The 6,031-nt window shown below is 34.4% G+C and overlaps 1 pseudogene; it reads right to left on the bottom strand.

The window, feature by feature from the left end:
* Positions 1–4,411: 4,411 nt before the first annotated feature.
* On the bottom strand, positions 4,412–4,975 carry LOC111546164 (annotated as a pseudogene).
* Positions 4,976–6,031: the final 1,056 nt, after the last annotated feature.

Below are 6,031 nucleotides of genomic sequence, written 5' to 3' on the forward strand. Positions count from 1 at the left end.
TGACCTTGGAGAATCTGATGACTATGTGTCTTGGGTCAAGTTCATGCCAGTGGGGGCCCATCTACAGAACCTTTCCAACAGTTAGGTGGCGTCAGTCAGTGAATGAGCTATGGTAGTAGCTGCTGGAAAGCACCTTAACTAAGCATCTGAGGCTGAGCTGCAAAAGAGCACACCCAGCTAGGAACTAGGGAGAGGCCTACAGACTGGGGTCACTCAGAACAGACTGTCACAATTGCACAGGCAAGAGAGCTCTGCTCTGTCCAAATTCACATAGGCTGAGTTCTGTCTCTGCTACCTCTCTAAGCATCTCACCCTGCCAGCTCAAATGTCCATGAGGGTTGAGGGGTCTCTTGCAGCTAGAATTCTGGAGCTCTGTGGTAACAGTGGGTCATTCCTTGACTATTTAACTCAACCCTTCCCTAGGAGCCACTGGGGCCCAGGAATGAGTCCTGGTGCTTGTCAACCCTATGCAGGGTTCCCAGCTTTTCTCCCCCTTCAGCCTAGGGTCTGTATCCTCCCTCTGTCTGCTCCCAATGCCTTCCTTCCAAAGATCTGGACCGAGTGTGCCAGTTTATTGAGGGTCTTTTCCCTTAGCAGGAGATGCTCTTCCTGGCTGTGTCTAGTTGGCCATCTTGGCCAATTTTGATATTTTAATTATTTATACTGATATCATTATTTCCCTTTTTTGTGTTTGTATGTTACACTAGTTTTCTATCACTGCTGTAACTATAAATGTAGTAGCTTCAATCCATTTTCATTAACATTAAATTCTGTAGGACAGAAATCAGAGTAAGTTTGACTGATTCCTCTTCTGTAAGTCTTACAAGGCCAAAATTAAGATATTGGCTCACCTGGGTTATTATCTGGGGAGAAATTTTCATCTAAGCTGTTTCATGTTGTTTGCAGGACTCAGTTTCTTGTGGCTGTGGGACTGAGGGCTTTATTTCCTTGCTGTCTGTCAGCAGGGAGCCTCTCTCAGCACTTAATGTTAGAGCTGCATTGCTGTTATATTGCCCTCTTCGTCTTCAAACCAGCAATAGCACGTCAAGTCCTTCTGGTGCTCAAATCTCTCTGACTTCTTCTTCTGCCACATTTCTTCTTCTTCTGGAAAGGTTTTCACTTTTAGGGGCTCAGAAGAAAAAGACCACATGTTGTACAATTTTATCTGCATAAAACATTAGAAAAATAAAATGCATAGTTATAGAAAGCAGATGGGGAGTTGCCTGGGCCACAGGTGGGTATTAAGATTGATTGAACAGGGATATAAGAGAACATTATGAGATGATTGAAATCTTCTCTATTTTGATTATGTTAGAGATTAAATTATGTGTGCATTTGACAAAATTATTGAACTGTACACAAAAATGGGTTTAATTTATAAAATGCATCTTGTATTTCAATAAAGTTTGTTTCAAAAAATACAGTTCTCCATTGTTTAGATGAGCAATGTCAAGTTCAGTCATTTGTTTCAGGAGGTTTCTAAGAATATATTAGAGAAGAAAGGTAGCTGATTACTATGCTCTTTGTCTTATCTCTCTGCTGAGTCCCAGGAGAGAGAAAAGACACAAGAAAATCATTCTGAAAATTTGGAGTTCTGAGAGAAACAAATACCTGTACTAGATTATGCATTTCCTATACCTTTCTGTCTAAAATTTGTCTTTTGAATGGTGCACTTAGAATAGCTTTTGCTCAGTTGTAGTGGCTTTTATGGCAAGAAATGCATAGCATTTTAAGATAAGAATAGCCTCTGAGAGGGTGAATTTCAACTCTTCATATGTGTTCTGAAAAATGTTTTACATTTTGTTCTAACTATAATATTCATGGGTTTCATGGTCAATACAAATTTTGCCCCACTAATTACCATGTTATATTTTATGAATTAACTCTTTCAGAAGATTTCCTTTGATTTGATGCTTACACTCTGTAGACACTGCTCTAAACAGATTTTCTTTTTAACTTTTAAAATGTTAGTAAAACATATATAACGTAAAATTTAACATTTTAACAAATTGTAAGTGTCAGTTTTAGTGACATTAAGTAAATTCACACTGTAGTGCAACCATCACCACTATCCATCTCTGGAACTTTTTATCTTCCCAAACTAAATTTCATATACATTAAACAATAATCTGCCAAGTCAGCTTCCCCCAGCTTCTGGCCATCACCATTCTACTTTATGTCTTCATGAATCTGTCTATTCTAGGCAGCTCAAATAAATGAAATCCTGCAACACTTTTTTCCTTTGTTGCTGGTTTATTTTACTTCATGTGATATCTTCAAACGTCATCCATGTTGAGGCATGTGTTAGAATTTTCTTCCTTTTTCAGGCCGAATAATATTTCACTGTGTGTACATACCACATTTCATTTATTTATTCATTCACTGATGGACTCTAGGATTGCTTCTCCCTTTTGGTTATTGTGAATAATGCATCTATGATCATTGGTATACAAATCTCTGGCCCACCCCTGCTTTCAATTCTGTTGGGTCTATGTTCAGATATGGTATTGCTAGATCACATAGTAATGTTATGTTTAATTTTTTGATGAACAGCCATTCAATTTTCCACAGTGGCTGCACCATTTTAGATTGCCACCAGCAATGCACAAGGGTTCCAACTTACTTACATCTTTGCCAACACTTGTTATTTTTTCTTGTTTTTGTGTGTATGTGTGTGTTTTTTAAAATATATCTTAGCCATTTTCATGGACATGAAGTGATATCTCATTGTGGTTTTGATGTGCATAGCCCTAATGCAAATCCCTACTGATGTTATTAAGCACATTATTTTGTACTGGTTACTCATTTGTATATCTTCTTTGGAGAAATGTCTATTCATCCTTTAGGCCAGTTTTAAATCAGTTTTGTTTTTGTTGCTACTGAGTTGTAAGAGTTTTAAAATATATTCTGGATAGTAATCTCTTATCACATATATGATTTACAAATATTTTATTATACTGTGTGGGTTGCCTTTTTACTCTGTTGCTTATGAGCTAATGCACAGAAGTTTTAAATTTTGACGAGTTAGCTTTTAATGGTCTAATTTCTTCAATTTTAACATTTTTTACATATGATTTTAGTGTCATATCCAAGAAATTTTAATCAATTTTAATTGAACTGAATTTATGTACTCATATTCATATGAAAACTGAAATTTGCATATGTATATTCAGTTCAATTCAAAATTATATATTTGTTAAATATAAATATATACTATAAAAATTATATAAATAATATATATACATATTATATATATATATATATATATAGGAATGTGAAGCTATTTATTGACTGCTGTACACCATTATTTAAAATAAAGAATATACAGCTGGATAACATTCCGATTATCACAAAGCTATTGTTTTCCTTGACTTTCTTGGCTTCTGCTAAACCAGTAACCCAAATGCTGAAAAAAATGAGCCTACATGTAAGGAATGGGTTGGGTAAAGGAAATCACACGCAGGTCAATTGTTTCCATTATACAAGTCTCTTCACCCATTTATGGCAGCAGGTCCTAAACTGCCTTTTCTAAACTTATCTGATTAGGTTTCCATGAGCCAAGGCTGAGACGTTCTACAAAGCATGATGTTTTAGTCAATATAGCACAAGGATTACAGCTTTTTCTAAAGGAAAGGCTCATTAGAGGAATCTTTAAATATGTCTATTTGACTAACACTTGCTTAGCCAATTAAAACAGCAAGTTTTGTCTAGTTTCCTCATCTGAGTGACGAGGTTGTTGGTAGTAATAAAAATCTTCCTTTTATAAATTTTGAAAACAAACAATCATATTTATATGAATATAGGTATAAATGTGTGTTTTGATGTGAATGATTTTAAATTGTCCAATTAATTATAGAATCATCTATGTAATTTGAAATATTACGACTTCAGGAAAAATTTCAATTTAACTTGAAGTGATTTATTTCTTAGGTTGCACAGAATTATGGCATCCCAGGACCATGGGCCTACCCATGGTTTTTGTTTTGGTGAAAGTTTAAAAATAAACCAAAAAAGAAAACCATGTACGTTTGTATTTTAAGCATAAACACACAAAACAAAAACTCAGAATCGTTCTTCGGCATGTGAGTTAAACACAAGTACTGATTGTATAATGACTAAGGAAGTTTCCCTCAACATTAAAAAGCTGTTCCATAGTGCAGAGGACAAAATGTGCCATGGTATCAAATGTTCTTTTCTGATAAAGAAAGCAACTACAGAGAGTTTCATTTATTTGTTGAAAGTAACCAATGTGATTGATGCAAAAAAATAAAAATAAAAATCCCCTGACAAATCTCCCAATACTACTTTGAAAACAAACATATCAAACTTGATTTTCATTATAATGTAGAGATTTCTTCACATTAGTAAATCAAAAACCAAGATCCAGATTTTATATATATATGTATCATACCTATGTAAAAAGCAATGCCAACAATTGTTTAGCTTCATCTTCTAGACAAGAATGTCAAGGCAATCGCTCTTCATAAGAAGCAATTACAATTTGATGACTCATCATGTTTGCCTCTTTTGCCTGCCGCAAGTCTGCCTCATTGTATATACATACACAAATCTCCCATTCCCAGAGAAACATCCATTCCCCACTTCCCTCTGTAGCATTTTTTCTTTCTGGATCGTGACCTCTGGCGAATCCTCTTGGTTTGTCAGCAGCATCTCTTTCCTTTGATTTGCTATCATCAGATTCACTGTCAGATAAACATTTCCTTTTTGTATCATCTTTTTCTTTGCCAGCTTTTTGAGAATTAAGAAATGTTTCAATTAACTCTAGACAATCTAAATAGTCTTCTGGTTCCCAAGTACTGTCAGCATTTGTAAATCCCTTCCACTTCTGGAAATACTCCAGCTTCCCATTTGCTATTTCCACCACACATTCTTCAGTCTCTGCGTCTTTGACTTTTTTACTCTTCCCATTCTGCTACTTTCTAATTTTTTGCAATGTAGTTTTATTGGAGGTCATTTTTTATTGCAGGCTTGAAGAGCTATTCACTACCTTTGAGCTGCTCCAGTTTCCGGCCCTGCATGCCTCACATACATATGTTCTTATGCAGCATTGTAGAAAACATTTGAATTTCACTTGGCATAAATGTAAAACTTAGGAGTTAAGTCTCTCTGAATTATTTTCTAGACAGTCCAGGCAAAATAAACTGTGTCATCTGATTTTAAATCAATCCTAAACTGAAACACTAGCGTTAAAATTGGTAATGGCTGGCTAGGATGTTATTATCAAGACATATAGTCCAGAATGCATGATTAAGGTGTGTGTCTAAGTCATTATCAAAATATTGAGACAACATTAAATATATTCATGAAGAATTGAAAACCCTTAAGCATATGCTCATTCATGTCATTCATGTTTAAATATCTTATTCCAGTTGACAAATGGTAAGTAAAGGAATTCCTTACAGCAAAATATGTTGACATACCTGAACACTGATGGAGTCTATTTAATGAAAGGTTTTGAATGTACTCACTATGGTCCCTTCCAGAGGAGACTCTTCTGTGTTTAGAGCATGAAAGCTGTGCCATCAACGTGTCCCTTACCTTTCAAACATGCTAGGAAACAGTAATGGTGGCTTAACATATTTAAAAGTATTAATTTATCAATATATACAAAATATCAATATATATTAATTTATCAATAGATTCACATATTCCTACTAAATCACTCTTTATCTTTCTCCTCATAACGTCTTTAATTTCCTTTAAAACCTATTAAACATTATTGCATCAGAATTTACAACAATTATGTATTTTAGGCATATAATTTATTATTTGATATGCTTCATATTTATACAACATTTAAAGAAATGCATGCAACCACTTCAGATTTTACAGAAGCATGATTTTATGGTGCTGAATTTAAATGTAAATACAGAATTTAATGCAACATGCTTTAAAAATAGAATTATAGCCTCTACTTTTAGTCAGTTTATTAGCGATGTTCTTTTATAGGTATATTATTTTGGCATCACCGAAATTATGTATTTTAGTTTAAGCATAACTCATATTTATG

The sequence above is a fragment of the Piliocolobus tephrosceles genome, chromosome 11, assembly GCF_002776525.5.
Source record: "Piliocolobus tephrosceles isolate RC106 chromosome 11, ASM277652v3, whole genome shotgun sequence".
NCBI lineage: Eukaryota > Metazoa > Chordata > Mammalia > Primates > Cercopithecidae > Piliocolobus > Piliocolobus tephrosceles.